This window comes from Hyperoodon ampullatus, assembly GCF_949752795.1.
Source record: "Hyperoodon ampullatus genome assembly, chromosome: 15".
Classification (NCBI taxonomy): domain Eukaryota; kingdom Metazoa; phylum Chordata; class Mammalia; order Artiodactyla; family Ziphiidae; genus Hyperoodon; species Hyperoodon ampullatus.
Window position 1 is genome coordinate 7,717,229 of NC_136928.1, and position 21,303 is coordinate 7,738,531.

The window sequence follows — 21,303 nt, forward strand, 5'->3', positions numbered from 1 at the left end:
TCACTCTGATGCCAAAACCATACAAAGATGTCACATAGAAAGAAAATGACAGGCCTATATCACTGATGAACATAGATGCAAAAATCCTCAACAAAATACTAGCAAACAGAATGCAACAGCACATTAAAAGGATCATACACCATGATCGAGTGGGATTTATTCTACAAATGCAAGGATTCTTCAATATATGCAAATCAATCAAAGTGATATACCATATTAACAAATTGAAGGAGAAAAAAACATATGATCATCTCAATAGACGCAGAGAAAGCTTTCGAGAAAATTCAACACCCATTTAGGATAAAAACTATGCAGAACGCAGGCATAGAGGGACCTTCCTCAACATAATAAAGGCCATATATGATGAACCCACAGCCAACATCATCCTCAATAGTGAAAAACTGAAGCCATTTCCACTAAGATCAGGATCAAGACAAGTTTGTCCACTCTCACCACTCTTATTCAACATAGTTTTGGAATTTTTTGCCACAGCAATCAGAGAAGAAAAGGAAATAAAAGGAAACCAAATAAGATAAGAAGAAGTAAAGCTGTCACTGTTTGCAGATGATACGATACTATACATAGAGAATCCTAAAGATGCTACCAGAAAACTACTAGAGCTAATCAATGAATTTTGTAAAGTAGCAGGATGCAAAATTAATGCACAGAAATCTCTGGCATTCTTATACACCAGTGACGAAAGATCTGAAAGTGAAATCAAGAAAACACTCCCACGTACCATTTCAATAGAAAGAATAAAATATCTAGGAATAAACCTACCTAAGGAGGCAAAAGACCTGTATGCAGAAAATTATAAGACACTGATGAAAGAAATTAAGATGGTACAAATAGATGGAGAGATATACCATGTTCTTGGATTGGAAGAATCAATATTGTGAAAATGACTCTACTACTCAAAGCAATGTACAGATTCAATGCAATCCCTATCAGTCTACCACTGGCATTTTTCACAGAACTAGAAAAAAAAATTCACAATTTGTATGGAAACACAAAAAACCCCGAATAGCCAAAGCAATCTTGAGAATGAAAAATGGAGCTGTAGGTATCAGGCTCCCTGACTTCAGACAATACTACAAAGCTACAGTAATCAAGGCAGTATGGTACTGGCACAAAAACAGAAACATAGATCAATGGAACAGGATAGAAAGCCCAGAGATAAACCCACACACATATGGTCACCTTATCTTTGATAAAGGAGGCAAGAATATACAGTGGAGAAAGGACAGCCTCTTCAATAAGTGGTGATCGGAAATCTGGACGGGTACATGTAAAAGTATGAAATTAGAACACTCCCTAACACCAAACACAAACATAAACTAAAAATGGATTAAACACTTAAATATAAGGCCAGAAACTATCAAACTCTTAGAGGAAAACATAGGCAGAATATTCTATGACATAAATAACAGCAAGATCCTTTTTGACCCACCTCCCAGAGAAACGGAAATAAAAACAAAAATAAACAAATGGGACCTAATGAAACTTAAAAGCTTTTGCATAGCAAAGGAAACCATAAACAAGACCAAAAGACAACCCTCAGAGTGGGAGAAAATATTTGCAAATGAAGCAACTGACAAAGGATCAATCTCCAAAATTTACAAGCAGCTCATGCAGCTCAATACCAAATAGCAAACAACCCAATCCAAAAATGGGCAGAAGACCTAAATAGACATTTCTCCAAAGAATACATACAGATTGCCAACAAACACATGAAAGAATGCTCAACATCACTAATGATTAGAGAAATGCAAATCAAATCTACAATGAGATATCATCTCGCACCAGTCAGAATGGCCATCATCAAATATCTACAAACAATAAATGCTGGAGAGGGGGTGGAGACAAGGGAACCCCTTGCACTGTTGGTGGGAATATAAATTGGTACAGCCACTATGGAGGACAGTATGGTGGTTCCTTAAAAATACTAAAAATAGACCTACCGTATGAGCCAGCAATCCCACTACTGGGCATATACCTTGAGAAAACCATAATTCAAAAAGTGTAATGTACCATAATATTCATTGCAACTCAATTTACAATAACCAGGACATGGAAGCAACCTAAGTGTCCATCGATAGATGAATGGGTAAAGATGTGGAACATATATGCAATGCAATATTAGCCATAAAAATAAACGAAATTGAGTTATTTTTAGTGAGGTGATGGATCTAGAGACTGTCATACGGAGTGAAGTAAGTCACCAATAGAAAAACTAATACCGTATGCTAACACATATATATGGAATGTAAAATAATAATAATAATAATTATGAAGAAACTATGGTCAGGACATGAGTAAAGATGCAGACGTAGAAAATGGACTTGAGGACACCGTGAGGGGGAAGGGTAAGCTGGGACAAAGTGAGAGAGTGGCATGGACACATATACTCTACCAAATGTAAAATAGTTAGCTAGTGGGAAGCAGTTGCATAGCACAGGGAGATCAGCTCAGTTCTTGTTACCACGTAGCATGGTGGGATAAGGAGAGTCAGAGGTAGAAGCAAGAGGGAGGAAATATGGGGATATATGTACACATATAGCTGATTCACTTTGTTATACAGCAGAAACTAACACACCATTATAAAGCAATTATACTCGCATAAAGATGTTAAAAAAAAAATCTCCGTACATATCACTACTATTTTAATTCTGACTGTTTTTCACATTCTGGGCAGGCCACATGCAGTTCCTTTCATCTTAGCAGTTTCAAACTGTTATGTTTCATTACACACTAAGGTGTGTCAGATAGGAAAACACTTCACTGACTTGCTGATGAAAACTTAACATATCATTTATATACATGTTTCCAGTTCTTAAAATCGTTTCCCAGGCTGAAATAACATGGTATATAATTGTGTTGTCGCTATAAGCTTTTAAGTTTCAAAAAAAAAAAAAAAAAAAGGAACAGAATGGCTATTCGAAACAATGATTGATGCTTGAAAACCATATTTCTAAATTTGTAGAAGACTTGGCTGTGTGTGAAGCTGTCTAACTGGAGTATTTTGAAAGCTTGGGAAAAATGTGTTTCTCAAAATTTTCAACTTATAGACTTGAAATTTCACCATCTTTTGGTTTTCACGAACTCCATATGAAAATTCAAATTTTAGTGAGTTAGATAAAATTTTCATCTTCAAATAAATAACTTTATTGTTTGGCAACTGAGCAATATTTAACAGTCAAAGATATTCAAACTGCATAGAGGTGATAACCAGGAAAGTCCTAGGGAAAAATGGAATAAAAAAGTAGAAAAAATATAGTAAATTTTGCCATAGCTCATTTTAATATCTTCTACAGTCAGAAAGTAATTAGGCACCCTACTATTCAACATTGGCTGTTGTTATCAATATTGGCCAAAATCTATTATTCAAGCAATTGTTTTTTATAAATTCCCTTGAATGGTAGAATTGAGGATATTTCCATTATCAGTCAGATATCTGGTGATATCAGTGTGGTATGATTTGTTGAATATTGAGAATTGTTGAAGAGGCTCAATTGTTTTAATATTAACTATAACAATTCAGTATGAATAATTCTTCTAAATCCAAACCTGGATGAATGCTAAATGAGCACATATGTTTATTTATATTTTAGTGGTAATAAAATGCAGTGGAATCAGTATAGCAAGTTTCTGCACAAGTTTTAACATATATTCATTTTGTGATCTTGAGCAATTCAATTAAATTCTATCTGTTTTTCAGTTTTCCTTATCTTTAAAGTTTGGGAATAAAAAAAGTTAACCTTTTCTGATGAGTTAAGAGTGTGATGGTATAAATACTGAATGAAAGACTTATTTAGAAAGATATATAGATAGATGATAGATATAGATAGATAAATACTCAACGCAAAGCTGAATCTACAGTCACTTCTTCAGTATTTTTATGTGAATAGATTTCCCATTATCTTTGTTTTATATTATTCTTAAATGTCTCCATCCCATTAATTAATATATTCTAAAGCACTGCATGATTAAAAAAACATGATATTTATTATTTCTATTTATCATTTCTTAAGATTTGTTCAAAGATTTGATTTAAATTAATTGTTAAATAGATTTAACTATTGACTTTATTGAGTCTCTTCCTCTAATTGTTAGAGTAATTAAGCGTAAGTTACAATACACTAGCATGTCTTTGTACATTGAAGTGTTTAAGTTGATTCTAAATAAACAGAAGAGATTGTATCTGAGTATGGAATTTAGCATTTGTCAATCCCTTTCAGCTATGATTTTCAATGCTGATGTATTTCATACTGATTAATTCATTTAAATATTTCTATACATTTTCCCATGAACAAAACAATATACTCATGAATACCTGCAGCCAAAAGCAATTACTTTCTCATCTGATCTGATAGATTCCACCCCTTCCCATATGATCATTGCCACCTTCATGCAGGCAAGCACTTCCATTCTACAGTTTCTTGAGGACATAGATTAGCTTCACAAATAGTATACCCTTATGGAATTCACATCTCGCAGAGATTCTCATCTTCCATCTGTCCTTGATCTCTAGGTAGACGTACTTTTATCACCCAGCATTCATTCCTCTAACGCTGCTCTCAAGAAATGAATGGCACCACCCATATCTCCCTCATTGAGTCTGGTAGCCAATCTCCCTTCCTTCAGTTTCACCTCTATACCTATGGAATAAAAGATATTGCAACTAAGATGTTTATTGTACTGAACTGGGAGATTGTGTGTGTGTGTGTATGTCTGTGTCTGTGCATGTTTCTCCCTATGTCATTACAGACTATCAAGTTGCAAATGGAATGGCTTTTCTTTAGGGAAAAATATATTAAGAATGTCTTCAAACACTTAAAATACTTAAAAGGCCGTTAAATTCCAAATCTGTGAGTTGTTTCATATCTCATCCAGTCCAATATACTTCCCACAGCTGACATTCTTCTATTGGATTTTCTTTTAAAAGCATCTGCCTTCATTCTGTTGCCCTTCATGCCTCTTGCCACATGTGCCTGGTGCCAACCCTGCATAATCCTCCCTGAACATGCTTTCCTCCATAGTGGTCTGTTATCAGCTATCAAGAGATACTAAGTGGGCTTGCCTGGTGGCGCAGTGGTTGACAGTCCGCCTGCTGATGCAGGGGACACGGGTTCGTGCCCCGGTCCGGGAAGACCCCACATGCCACAGAGCGACTGGACCCGTGAGCCATGGCCGCTGAGCCTGCGTGTCCTGAGCCTGTACTCCACAACGGGAGAGGACACAACTGTGAGGGGCCCGCGTACCACAAAAAAAAAAAAAAAAAAAATACTATCAAGAGCCAATTCTTTAATGACAGATTTATGTTTTTGTTATTTATTTTTTTCCGTGTCAGACTCCTTTACAGCTTGCAAAACAGAACGACATTTGAATTGGTTTTCCTGACAGAGTATTATAACGATATTATAATCATCTTAGTTCTTTTTCAATCATTCACTGGCATTCTTTTGTAATAGCTTCCACAGGTGTCTCCTTGCCTATCTTGTTTCTTTTTACCACTCCAGTTTTTCCCATTTCATGACTACTGTGTCACCATTCCTGATTCTATCAATTTACTTTCTATTTACTCATAAAGTGTGTCTCCCCTTGTCAAGGACCGTGAAGGGATTTTACTCTGTTTACAAGCCAGCGTGTTAATAATTTAGCCAGTGCAGTTTATTGGATGCTGGGAGAAGGCACAGATTTCTGGTTTGGAGCGGGGAGGGATAAATTAGGAGGTTGGGATTGACATATACACACTACTATATACAAAATAAATAACTAGTAAGAACCTACTGTATAGCTCAGGGAACCCTAGTCTACTCTGTAATGACCCGTATGGGAATACAATCTAAAAAAGAGTGGATATAGGTATATGTATTACTGATTCACTTTGCTGTACAGCAGAAACTGACACAACATTGTAAATCAACTATACTCCAATAAAATTTAATTAGAAAAAATACTTCAGGGGACTCCCCTGGTGGTCCAGCTGTTAAGATTCCATGTTCCCCATGCAGCGGGCCTGGGTTCACTTCCTGATCAGGGAACTAGATCCTGCATGCTGCAAGTAAGACCCAGTGCAGCCAAATAAATATTTTTTTCAAAAAATATTTCTGATTCAGAGAAAAAGGGCTTTATTACAGCTCAGCAGGCTGCATGAACTTCATGTCTGCATATGTTTCCCCTTCCCTCCATGTCCCACAGAATGATGCAGAGTAACTCAGGGGAATGCTATGTTCCTTGTGGCTTTGACTCACAGTTGATGAATTTCAAGCTTAGAAAACCACTATGCTTTAAAAAGGGGCTATTAGCAAATTTGTCCAACAGATCCCAAAGGGAGACATTATCATTTTTGTACTTCATAGAAAACAGATTTACCCTCCACTCCAAAGGGAAATACTAATATAATCTTCCAAGTTGTTTGCAATACCACACCCTAGAAAAGGTAGTCTGGAACAAAAGCTTTTAATGTCTTACCTCAGAAGAAGGACTCTGAATCAGAAAAATTCTTAATTTTGATGATGTCCAACTTATGCATTTTTTTAAATTTGATAAGATTGTAGCTTTTATGTAATATATAAGAAATAATTTTCAAATCTTAGGTCATAAAGTTTTATTCAAATTTTTTCTTACATATTTCTTTAGTTTTAAAATGCTTCTATATTTAGATCTTTGATTCATTTTGATTTATTTTTTGTTTACAGGATGAAGTAGAAATGCAAATTGATTTTTTTTTTTGGCATGTGGGTATACAGTTACCCCAGTACCAATTGTTCAAGTCTGTTCTTTCCTCTTTGAGTGATCTTGTCACCTTTTCAAAAATGAATTGACTCTGATATGTGGGTTTATTTCAGTATGCTCCATTTTATTCCATTTATTTATATATACATCCTTAAGCCAGTATCATACTGTCTTGATTACTGCAAATTTATAGTAAATTTTGAAATTGGGAAGTCTGAGTTCTCCAGATTTATTCTTCTATTATAAGATATTTTGGCTCTTTTTGGGTCTCTTAAGTTTCCATATGAATTTTAGGAAGGAGCTGTCAAAAAAGACAACTGTGATTCTAATAGGGATCGAACTGACAAGGCATCAGGTCTTGTAGTATAACCATCTTAACAATATTTTCTTCCAATTCAAAAATGTGGGGTGTAATTCCACTTATTTGCTCTTAATTCATCTTAACAGTAGTTTGTAGTTTCTGAGGTGTGAGTTTTATATATCTTCATTAAATTTATTCCTAATAATTTTATTCTTAGTGGTTATTTTAAATAAAGTGGTTTTCTTAAATTCATTTTCAGATTGCTCATTGCAAGCATATACAAATACAATCGATTAAATACATTAATCTCATCACCTGCAAACTTGTTGAACTTGTTTACAAATTTGAATAAGTTTATAACAGATTCATTAGGATTTTCTGTATATGATATCATGTCATTGACATATGAATAAAGATCCAGATTACTTTCTAATCTGAATATCTTTTATTTCACTTCTTTGCCTAATTGCCCTGGCTAGAATCTCCAGTATAATGTGGAACAGAAGTGGTAAGAATGAATATCCTTGTCTTGTTCATGTCTTGGCAGACAGTGGATTGAGGCTGGGTTCTCACCCAGAAGTCTGTGTTGCTGCCTGTATTGCTGACCCATATGGTTTATGGAAGGCTATAGATGTTCAGCATGAACATGTGCATTATAATCTGGCCTAGAATGGTCCCCCACCCTGTTCAGCCTTTGGGCTAGAGCCCTTTCCCCTCCCTAGCACTTTTCTGGGGCCCTGGGGCCAGGCACCTCAGCACTGTGACTCTGAATGTGTTGAGATAAGTGTCCAAGAGGTTTGGGATTTGCATGATACGTGATTTGAGTCTGACCTTTTAAGAAGGAGTCTGGGGTGAGAGGCCTTAGACATGGGAGCTCCCAGTTTTTTTTCATCTCAGGATTCCCCTCTTAGCCCCCAAAGAACTCCCAGGATCCCATGAGATTGGGCTTCTCTGGAAAAAGTAGCTATGGCTGTAGCACCTCAGAATCCCATCATTCTCTGAGCCTCCCTTAATGTCCAGTGCATTCCAGCTCATCCTCCCTCTACCCCTCCAACAGGACATGCCCTTACTCCACCAACATATACAAAGTTGCATAGCTCACCCTGCAAGCTCCAAATGTGCCCTGATTGCCTTCCTGGTAAACTCTGCACTCCACCCACTCGGGTCCTCAATGTTGTTCAAAGGAGAATTTCTCCTGATGAACCTGAGTGAAGGGGCCAGCTCCCCCATCACAGGGTACTAGCAGTTGGGTTGGATAAGAAAGAGACAACAATATCCTGAGATTGTTCTTCACTAGAGAGGCTAGAGAAACAGGCAGTGATAGTCTCCTGGTATGAATTCTAGACACCTCACAGCTACTGGGAGGAAAAACTGGCCCCAAGGATGTGTGTGGTTGCCTGAGTGTTTTATGCATGTGCATGTGTGTGCTTCTTCTATGTGTGTTAATTTGTTTCTTCTTCTTTTTTTTTTCCTCTACTTATTTTGTGATGTACACTAATCTTATAAAGAGTTTTGCTCTTTCTCCAGAGCAGTGACCAGGATGTTGAGCCCAAGGTACTGTTAAAATTAAATACAAAATGGACACCAGATTAGAAAAATTCCCTGAGTTGATAAAACACTTTAAGCCATGTAGTGAAACTTAATTTAGCTTATTCTGAAAGACAAGAGAAGCTTAACTTAAGCCACTCTTGTAAATGCCTGTGGTAATCATAAAAGAGACAACTCATCTTTCGAAAATTGTATAAGATAATCAATTTTAACCAGTCCCTTGACTTGGGGAAATCCCCATTTTAATAAACAATCATTGTGTAGGTTAAACAACTTCCTCATTTTGTCTTTGCATTGATCCTATAACATCATGCCTTGAGCTGCAGATTAGTCTTTGAATTTGAATACTTCCATTTCCCAGCTGTTCTTATATACACAGTAAACTCTGACTAAATGGTATTTATTAATCTGGCAATTATAATTTTACTATTTTGGAATTTTTGACAGTTTTTGGCATCTAAACTGGGATTCAGAAGAAGACCCTCAATGACTCTGAGGCTGATGAGCAAACCAGTTTCTAGTTTATTGAGTTCACTGCTTTCTCCCTTACCATGGAGTCCACGGGTAAGTCTCTCTTGGATCCAAGCTCTACTCTCTTTGCCTTTGGGGCTCTCCAACTTTATTGTGCATACTTGTATTTTATTTGTTGAAGCGTCTTGGTAATTCACCTGATCCTGTTCAAAAGGAGAGAAAACATGTGATTCCCTGTGTTTTGGAACAGCTGTTAGGAAACAGGGTCCATCAGATTTAAAACATCTTAAGGAATCTAAAGGCAAAGATGGTTCTACCAGGCCTAAAACTCTTTCTCCATGTCCTCAAAAAACTCTTGTTTCCTATATGTATACCCCCTATGGACCATGGTCTTGTGTCGTTTTGGGAAATTGGTGACCTTTTGGTTAATTTGGAACTGTAATAACGACTTTGGGGATCCCTTTAACTTAGATAAGATAGTTCACCTTAATTCACACTCTTGAAAAAGAGAGAATCCCAAAACTCCCAGAGATAATAAAATGCATTCTTTGATTGGTATGCAGAAGCTTCTAGAAGACAAAATGACTCCAAAAATAGCTTCTCTAAAAGAAACTTTACAACATGCAAATAAAAAATAAAAAATCTTTAGTCAAACTCTGGCCTTCTGAGCAGATAAAATTAACTTAGCCCATCTGCCAGAAACACAATTTGGATCCAGATAATCTTTTGAATTTTCTTTTATTATTGTACTTGAGACATGAATAAAATTTTAAAATAAAAGCTATAATGTCTCTGTTTGTGTCTGTCTATATGTTTATGTATATCTATGTAAGAATATTATACTTAGTCAGCTTAAAGAAAATAAGTTCTTATATAAATTATTTCCAAAACTGTTGGATACATAGAAACTAAACCAAATGTTTTTCAGTTTCATATGACCTGGGATAAACTTTGATAAGTAAAAGCTAATTAAGTTTTTTGGTTTAATAAAAATAGGCATGTCTTTCTTCAGAATTATCAATATTAATGTAATGCAGACACAACTTTTTCTGTCTGGGAGTCAAATTAGCTCATGTTATCTCTATGTTACAAGCTTAGTAGGCAAGAAAAGAAACTTAAGATGATGGTTAGCTGCTTAATGTCTAATCCAATCATAATTATTAAAAACTAATAATTTAAGTAAAAGTATGTAAGATAAAAGTTAATACTAAGTTAAACTAAATAATGGTTATTCATTAAATATGTAAATCCTTTCCAAATAGGTAATACAATGAAACATTAATTGCTAAACATAACTGTAAGTTTATCTACTTTTGGCTTAATTTTTCACAGAGAGACAAAACTTAGTGGGTCTGTGAATGTTTTGACACATGAAAAATTATGCTATAGAAAACATATGTCTCTAAAAAGTATGATTTTTTATACTGACGTATTTATAAATTTGCTAATCTACTACAGGATGGTAACACATTATACAGTTAACATTTGCCTGCTTCCTAGTTTTCACTGGAAAGTAAAAGTTACTAATAGTTAAAATGTATAAACAACATGTAAAAGTATAAACACTAGAAATAAGAAGGGAAACAATTTTACATAAAACGTTTTGGAAGAAAATGGGATTTTTTTTTTATATGAAGATATGCAAGGAAAATAGGATGTATTTTTGTTAAGGAAAAAGAGAATAATGTCTTCTAAAATAAAATGACTGTTTATTCCAGAATAAAAAAAGAAAATGAATAAGACAGAACATAAATGGATACAGAAGATTGCAGAAGTTTTGTGGAAAAGAAAGTTTATGTTGTGAGGTCAAAGCTGGCTGAAATTGAATAGATTTATTTATAAGGGTTGTTTAGCATAAGCTTAGTAATGTATTGATAAAAGCATCTAAAGTTTAATTTTCTCTCTGTTAAAATCACAAAATTTCTCCAATTATTTGTCTGCTCTTAATAAAATATTATAAAAAAGGTGCTTTTATTTTTACCTTAGTTGTAATTTACCAAAGCTTTGACTGGAATATTACATTTGAGAGTATGCATAGAAACACTGCCAAGTATTTCACTATTAAATATGCTCATAATGGTGGGATTTCATAGATGTCCTTTATCTATGTTTGTTGAGAGTTTTTGTCATGAAAGAGTGTTGGATTTTATCAAATGCTTTTTCTACATCTATTAAAATAAATTTGTGGGGTTTTTTGCTTTTTTCTGTTGATATGGTGTGTTAGACTAAGTGATTTTTGGATGCTAAACCAACCTTATATTCATGGGACAAATCCCACTTGGTTATGGTATAGTCTGTTTTATATGTTTCTGGATATGACTTGATAACATTTTTTATGTGTATTTGTCATGCATATATTCATGACAGATATTGGCCTGTGATTTTCTTTTGTTGTGAAGTTTTTCTATATTTTTGGTATCAGAGTAAACTGGCTTCTTAGAGTGAGTTGCAAAGCATTCTTTCCTCGTCTACTTTGTGGAAGTGTTTGTGGAGGACTGTTACTATTTTTCCTTTCAAAGTTCAGTAAAATTCACTGGTGGAGCCATATGTTCCTGGGCTTTTTTCATTATGAGTAGTTTTTGTTGGAAGCATTTTCTTTGTTTTTAAAAATTCTCTCTCTTTAGGTTTTATGGGCATTCAGAATTTATATTTGTTCTTATGTTGTTTCAGTATTGTGTGACTTTCTAGGAATTTGTCCATTTTATCTAAGTTGTCTGTTCATTGCATACCCTTATTATTTATATTTATTTCTGTAAGTTCAGGAGAAGTATTACTTATTTCATTTAGGATTTTACAGTTTTACATTTTTCTCTTTCTCTTTTTTTTATCAATATAGATAAAGATTTTTCAATTTTGACAATATTTTCAAAGAACAAATTCTGGCTGTACTTATTTTTCTATTTTCTATTATACAGTAGTTTTTTTTTTTTTTTACAATCCATATTATTTCCATCTTTCTGTACATTTGTGTTTTATTTTGCTCTTTATTTTCTACTTTCATAAGTTGGGACATTAAGTTACTGATTTGAGATGTTTCTTTTTGTTAATAGAGGTGTTTTCAGCTATAAATTTCCAAGTAAGTATTGCTCTATCTGCTTCCCATAACTTTTGGTATATTGTATTTTTATTTTCATTCACCTCTAAGCCTTTTCTTATTCCTCTTGTGATTTTTTAATGGATTAATTATTTAAGAATGTGTTGTTGGGCTTCCCTGATGGTGCAGTGGTTGAGAGTCTGCCTGCTGATGCAGGGGACATGGGTTTGTGCTCCAGCCCCAGAAGATTCTACATGTCATGGAGCGGCTGGGCCCGTGAGCCATAGCTGCTGAGCCTGTGCATCCGGAGACTGTGCTCTGCAATGGGAGAGACCACAACAGTGAGAGGCCCATGTACCACAAAAAAAAAAAAAAAGAAAAAAAAGAATGTGTTGTTTTATTTTCAGTTTGATTTTCCCACATTGTTTGTGTTACTGCTTTCTAATATCATTCCATTGTGTTCAGAGAATATCCTTTGCTTTATATCCTGGTATATGCTCTATCCTGAATAATGGTCTATGTATACTCAAGAGTAATTTATACTGCTTTTGTTTGTTGGCCTGTCAAAATTTCTATTTCCTTATTGATGTTTTGTCTAGTTTTTCTACCCATTGTTGATAGTGAGGTATTTAATTCTGTAGATGTTATTGTTGAATTGTCTATTTTTGCCTTCATTTCCATCAGTTTTTGCTTCATGTATTTTGATGATATCTTTGCAACTTTATATATCTTTATGATTGGTATACCTTCCTGATAAATTGACCTTTTCCTCATTATAAAGCATGCCTCTTTATCTCTAATGTATATATATATATATATATATATATATATATATATATATATATATAATTTGTCTGATATTACATAGCCACTCCAATAGAAATTATGATTGCTGTTTGCACCTTTTTCTATACTATTATTTTAATCTATTTGTATCTTTAAATGTAAAATAGGTGTCCTATACACAGCACATGTTTTGATCTGGTTTTTATTCAGCTATACAAAATGTCACACAGCCTTTGAGTGTTTAAATCTATCAATATATAATTCTATTATTAACATGGCTGCCTTTACATTTGCCATTTTGGTTTTTGTTTTCTGTCTATGTCCTGTCTTATTATGTTCCTCTATTTCTCTTTACTATATTATATTCCATTAAATGAATATTTTCTAATGAAATTTTAAGTTTATGATATTTTTGTGTTGTTTCTTCAGTGATTGCTCTAGGACTTACCATATACATCCTAACATAGAATCTATTTTAGATTTATACTAATTCCAGTTAGAAAAACAAATGCTAATCCATGCTATTCTCTCTCTCTTTTGGGGGAATTATTGTTATACATATTATATTATACATATATATGTACATGTGTGCTGCATATATATGTATACATATGTGTGTATATGTAAACAATACATTGTTATAAGCAGCATTTTATCACTTTATATGATTTTATGGTTTTTAACAAAGCCAAGAGAAGAAAAGCAAATGTATATTTTAAAGTTTATTATATTAAACTTCTTATTTAAAATTTTTTGGTCCTCTTCACTTGTTCCTGTAGATTTTACTTAAAATGATGTCATTTCCTTAGCTTAATACTGTATTCTTCCCACTCACTTCCTTTGTACTGTTATTGGAAAATATATCATATTTTGTCTATTTTATTGTTTGACTTTGGGTGCATCTGTCTGAATAAATGTTACTACTCTGTTTAGAACACAATGTTGTCATTATTCCTTGTTAGGTTTTATATATGTATGTGTGTGCATATACACATAATATTGATATGTAGATATAGATTTATATGTCACAACTTATCTTTTGGCAAATATTCTACTGGTTAATGTGTACATTTTAACTTGTGAGTGTTCTTACAAAATAGTTTTACATTTACATGTAAATTTTTTTTTATTCATGAAATGGCAATGTGTTATGTTTCTTATTCTTTTTTCTAACATGTTTTTAAGAAATCTCCATATTTTTGTGTATATGTAATTCATAATACATTTCAAAAGCAATGTCATGAATTCATGGGGAAGACTCAATCTAGTGGAGGGACAAAACATACACAACGAACATTAGTCAAGACCTATAGTTAGTAACCTATTGTGTATTTTTATCCATGTGAGTTATTGTACAGACACTATGTATGCCCTATTCATATCCTCTAGGCAACCACAAGCCCAGGATTGCTTCCAGTAACAACCTGAGACTCTGCTTGAGGTCTAATCTTTTCACAAGGCTGCAAGTTTGTCCCTCTAGCAGAACAAACCTGAAATGTTGGAGACCAACTGTCCCCATAAGAAGATGTCTATTAATGACAGAAGGGAATTTGGAGAAATACCTCAGCTCTCTTGCCTTTGCTTGAGATACTCTGAATCATGTTTTACAGATAGCTCAAGGTTATCTCTTAGAATTCCCCAGGGTGACTAAGACCTATTTTCCTATCATGGTAACATTTTAGATAATGCACATTTTATTATATTCCATCTTTCTCTACCCCATTCCCATCCTTGTGCTTCATAGGATTACTGTCAAATATTCTACTTGCAATCACCTCCTTGCTTCATGGCTTGCTTTGGGGAATACAGAAATTATAATTAATCTTATTTCTAGGTCAGAAAACCAAGGATATAATTTCTAGAAGACTATGGGTTACAATTGTTTTAAATTAAAAGGAGAAAGCAATTACTCAGTGTTGATGATTTTGTTAGGGCACACTTCATGGAAGAAGAGGAATTTTTGCAGGTCTATATCAGATAGCTGGAAGAATTGGTCAGATAGAGACAGGCATATAGGCTGGGATACTGAAAAGTGTGTAAGTGATTTTCTGTTCCTGTGTGTTCAGCTTTTATTCTAAGGTTAAAAGAGAAAATTTCTCAGACTTGACAATCTGTGATCCTATCAGATGTGATTGTGGATATGTTTACAGAACAAACTCACAGATTTTAATGATTGTTTCTAAAGTACAGTAAGCTTCTTTAACATCTCCTTTTAATAGGTCTAATTGAGAGTTTCTCAAACTTGAGAAATTATAAACTTCTGAGACTGTATTTATAGACTTCCAGGGCTGTATTAACACCAATGTGAGGAACATGGCATTAAAATTTTAAAATCTTCCCTATAAATGATTATGGCCAAACATCATAAAATCTAAAAGCAAATAGAGTCAATGTAAGTAAAGTACTACTTATGCATAATGTAGTAATACAAATTATTTAGAACATGCTTGAAGTATTACTGAAATGCAAATCCCCAATTTAAAAATTCTTAGAATTTGCTTTATGCAATGGCATATCTGTCATCCACCAGAGATACATATATCTTAGTTTAAAACACACTGGATTAAGGTTTTGTTTTTAAAATGCTCAATAGCCAATCAGCAGCTGTTATATATATATATATATATATATATATATATATATATATATATATATATATATATATATATATATATATATAATCCATTATACAGGTGTGGTGTTCCTTTATAACTAAGTGAAATAACATGCAAGGTTAGGCTGTAAAAGGTGCTTACTTCAAAAGACTATCCTAGTTTTAGCAGGGCTTGAGCTGGTTCCACTGGACTAGTTTTTGATGGTCTCAGGTAGGACCTGACTGAACCACAGTAACTCTTCTAATTTGCTGGGACCTCACTTGATTCATTATTGATCAACTTACTATCTCTTAGCTTTTCAGGTCAAGTCATCTTTGCTTCACTCATCACATCAGTTGCCCTGGTCATAATCTTTGATGCTGTTGAAGTGGCTTCCGATCTCCCTTTTAACTGAATAAATTATCTGGCGTATGTTTAGAAGGTCTGGATTTATCACTTCTACTTGATCTTTTTTTGGTACTTGGACAGTTTTGATCTCAACATTATCCAGAAAGTGTTTATGTTGATGACATTGCCTCCCTCCAGCAATAATTACAAAATTTAACACTATTTTTGGCTAAGCATGTGCTTTATTATCATTTTATTTATATTATTTTATTCTTCATCAAAATCTTTTCCAGGAAAAGAAGAGTATTAATATAAAGTCATAACATGTTACCAGTAAAAAAAAATGGTGTTGTCTTATCATGGTTTTATTTTGCATGTTTGTGTTCTAAGTTAATGTATAGAAGTGTTAGATACAAGAACAAAATGTTTCTGCGTTTTTTCTCTTCTTTCCTGTAAAACCACCCATCTGACTACAAATACACACACAGGTGTGCACACATATGCACATGCACACACATACCCCATAGACTTACTCCCAAAACAAAATGAGGTTTCTGGCAGCACTTTCAATTACAAAAATGATGACACTTCCCCTTACTTTACAGATAATAATCTTCAGCAAAATATTTTCTAGCTCCTAAAAAAAACAAAACAAACAAACAAAAAAAACACAGACTCTTCAATTTGGGATCATGCTACGTAGAGCTATTAATGTAATCACTGCCATGCTGTTTCTCTGTAGTGCACTTCTACAATCAGTAAAATAAAAATGAATTTAGCACATAGGAGAAATGGAACACCCTTCTAATTCCAGCTTTCTTTCACTTTTCTTTAATATCCATGTCCTGATTTTATTAAGGCAGCTCTCATTTCTCATTCCCTTTATTATAAGCTCATTTCTTCATCTTTATGCTTTCTTGCACAATTTTTCTAACATAAAATACCTTTATAACATATATCAATTTGGATTTTATTTGTATCAACTCTAAGAAATTCTTAGTGTATGGAGAATGAATGCCGTATTTTATTTAACACCAATTTTTTTTTTGTTTTAACAGTTGTTTGTCTCTCTCTGTGTCCCTTTTATTGAATATAAAGTCCTTAGTGATAGAATGTAAAGTACATTTTCCATCTGTCTCCACCAAGAAAATAATATATTAACATATTTAATCCCTCAGATATTTGATCAAGGTTAAATCAATATTCAGTTCAAGCCTAACTTTTCTTAGAAGACATCTATATCTTTTGTATTTTTATTTACATTAAAAGTATATATATATATATATATATATATATATATGTTTTTTTCTGATTGTCACATGTGTAATAGTAAAGTGGTAAACAAAACAAACAAACAAACAAAAAGTCTCACTAACACCAACACTCACAAACAAAGTTTACAAGTTCCTTCAATTTGGTAGATTATACTGTGTATCTACACAACTATCAACTACAATGTAACAAGTTAACCTCCCAAATTTAAAATACCTGTTATCTTACATTTCTGTGAATTAAGAATCAACGTGTGACTTAGGTCTCTAACAAGGCTGCAATCAAGATGATGTCCTAGGTTACAGTAATTTCAAAGCTAGACCTCGGGAATTTCTATTCCAAGCTCACTGACATGGCTCTTGGCAGGCTTAGAAGATAGAATTTCAAACTCACATGGGGCTGTTGACAGTTCTCAAGTTCATATTGGCTTCTGGAGAGATACCAGTTCTTTGCTACATAGGCCTCTCCATGCGGTTAATTACAACATGACAGTTGCATTCCCCAGAGTGCGTGAGAGAGACACACACCCTAAGACAGAAAATAATTCAAGCCCACTGAAGAGGAAGAGATTACATAAAGACATAAACACTAGGAGACAGAGGATACTGGGAACCATCTTAGAAACTGGTTTTCACATATCTATTCCTTTGTTTCTAAGCCCTGCATGGTATTCCATGGTATATACCTGCCATATTTCATTTATCCATTTTTATACCAGTGACCTAGTTTGTCTCCAGTTCCTCATTACACAAAGAAGGTTTTGATGAATTGCCATGTAGATATCCTTTTGCAGATCAGAGTTCCCCTGGCATACATAATCAGAGCTGGAAATAATGAGCCATAGGCAAATGAACATTTAGAAGAAAAACATATAAACTCAAAATGAAAACACATCTATCTTCCAAATGAGTTGAATGGCAAGTTCTTTGTTTTACAAATGATATTAAATATCTTTTGATATATATAAATGAAAGTAGAGGTAGAGGAGAGTAAGGGTTTGAAGCCACATAGTTCTTCATATTAAATAAAAATTATACTTCTTTGTAGAAATTTATGAAGATAATTCTGACAGAGATAGCTTTAGAATTTGGTAACATCAGTAAATATATATTTGTTTAAAATGCTCATATTTTCTACTTATCTCTATATTATTTATTTTATTTTATTTTTTGTCTTGTGAAACAGATATGCAAGGGAATAAATGGCTGTATGTCAGTTCTGGGTAAGTTGTGACAAAGTCAGAGAGAACCACCAATTTTGTTCAAGTTATTTGGCAAATAGTTGAGAAACAATCAACTTAGTTACATTTATAATTTTCCATTTACTGCATTTAGGAATCTGAGGCCTGATTCCCTGAAAAGGTAAATAAATCATTTATTTAACTAGGTACTTATGGGAGGTATTTAATTTGAACTATCAGAACATTTTAATTAAGGAGATTGCCAGCTATGACCTTGATAGTCTCATTATTAACTGTTAAAACAATTCCATAACAATCATATCTCATACTTTACACATCTTTGGGCCACCTGAGTGGCCCAAAGAACTCTCTGGGAATAAGTGTTTGTATAGAATTAGTAATATTACCCAAGACTCTTTGTAGTAATCTCAGTGTTTGATGATATATAGACCTGACATAGAAGAAACCATAAAAGAAAGAAACCACATAGACAGTTCCTGGTGGGTCAAACCACCTCATATTCAAAATTAATCTTGAACTAATAAGACTAGTTAAGCTGAAATTTACAATTCCATCTTCAGCAATATCTTGAAAAATTGTAAAGTGCTTTCATTTTACTAAGAATAACATTACAGAAAACATAAATATCTTTAAAAAAAGGAATCTTAGAATTTCTAGTTCTTTTGTTCAGTGAAATAAATTGATCCTTGTCTTCTTACAATGATAAAGAGCAGAATATTTTATCACTTTTGTAGGCTTACACATGTAGAGGAAAGTTGGTAGATAAAATAAATGGCTATGTAAGATTAATTTTTGTTCTGTGAAGTCATTAATCTCCAATTAGTAAACAGATAATATGTGACATATTGGTGATGCCATAACACAAAAACACATTTTCCATTGTAGACACATTTGAAATTTGTACCTATGTTTGCACCAGAATACTTGAATTAATGGGTAAAATCTTTATGTATGATTAAACAAATATGTTTGCCTTTAGAGAACAAATTATCATAGGCACATGTAATTATTTTGATTTTCTGTTCCTACCTTGAAACAGATCAGTTTTATCAATGCTATTTTAGGATTGAATCTTACCTGTTTTGAAGTATTTAAGTGGTGAAGAGATATATTTCTTTCATGCCCAAATACTTCAGTGATGACAACTCAACTTCCACATTTATTTATTAGGACATTTAATCATTTACTGAATTACTAATTCATTCTTTGATCATCATTTACTTTCCACTTTCTTCTTTCTCAGATAAGTCCTTTATATATAGCAGGCAAAATATATTTTGTATATTTTACAAACACACTTATGTTTATTAAACACATAATAATAATAAACACTTATGTTTATTTTCTCCAATTTAATATTCTCTGTGCATTCACAAGCATATCTGCACTGATCTTAAAATTTCCCTTTTATCAAATAACTCTTCTGATGAGAAATATTCAACTTTTTATTGAGTGTAAGATAAAACACTTAAACTGTTATTTGATGCTTTCTAAATCCTTACTTCAAATTACCTTTTCCATCTTGTCTCATCACTACTCTTGAACACACACTTTGAAATCTTCTTTCTCTCATATAAGCAATTATTATTCCTGATATCAAAACAAATAACTATTTGTGAAATATGAATCTGGATCCTACTCTGTCTTATCACAAGTTTTCTCAGCAAAAATTCTTCTTTCTAATGAAATTTCACAAATATTTCCAGCATATATTTATCTCTCATAGTTCTGAAATCATATAGAACTCAAAAGTTCATTTTGTCATTTATGTTTTACTAAATGCTCATGAATAACTGTACTATCTTCCTAGTGAATTATACATTTAAATCAGAGATGACACCATATAAACATTTTCATCATCTGCTACCCCAAAGAAAATACCTTTCCTACAGTTAGAGCTTAGGACAAGAATTAAACATGTTTATACTTTATCTCCATCATTTAACAGCTTTTGGGTGGCATAATATTCAGGTGAAATTATAACTGTTTATAATTTTTATCTGTAAAATATGATTAATACCAGATAGTTTTTTTATTGTGTGAAGGATAAATGATACAGGGCAAAGGAAGTGCTTAGCTTAGCACTTAGCCCATCATAAACACTCAGTATTTAGCTATACTGATTGATAGGTCAAATATCATAATACTTATCTATGACAGTATTACAAATTATCCCACAATTTAGCATTTTAAAACAACAAATGTTTATCTCACACAGTCGTTGAGGATCAGGAATGCCGAAGTGGCTTAGCTAGATGGTTCTGTCTCAGGGTTTCTCAGGAGTCATGGTCAAGATGTTGACCAGTGCTGCAGTAATTTAAAGCTTGACTTGGGCCAGAGATCAACTTCCAATATAGCGCACTCATGTGTCTGTTGGCAGGAGGGCTTGACTTGTTTGCTGGCTCTTGGTGAAAGGCTTTGTCCCTCTTCTCATGGCACTCTCCATAGGGCTTCTTCCCCCAGAAAAAACAATACAGTGAGAGAAGACAGAATCCATAAAGTCTTTTTCTGACTTATTTTTATAGCTTCACGTTCTGTCATATCTGCAATACCTTATTGTTTACAAATGTTAGTCCTGTTCAACGTGTGAAGGAGTTACACAAAGGGCAAAAGACAAGGTTCCTTGAGACCATCTAGCTAACTGATTTTCCATGCAGTTAAACCCAGATTATTTAACTGTTCTTGGAGGTTCTTCATGCATTACTAAAGGCTTGTTCACAGTTTCAGTTTGTATTAGATCCTACGTTCTACGAACATTATTATACACTAATATCATACTGTAATTTCATTCTGTGAAATCAGAGGCAGCCTAATACAAAGCATACCATGTGGGGTTTAGACTGCACTTTAATATATTTCAGTTAATATGCTTTCAACACTTGGTCCAAAACATTATTGAGACTTTTTGATATTAGAGTCAACTATATATATATATATATATATATATAGATAGATAGATAGATAGATGGATATAGATATAGATATAGATATTTTTTTAATGAGGTGTGAA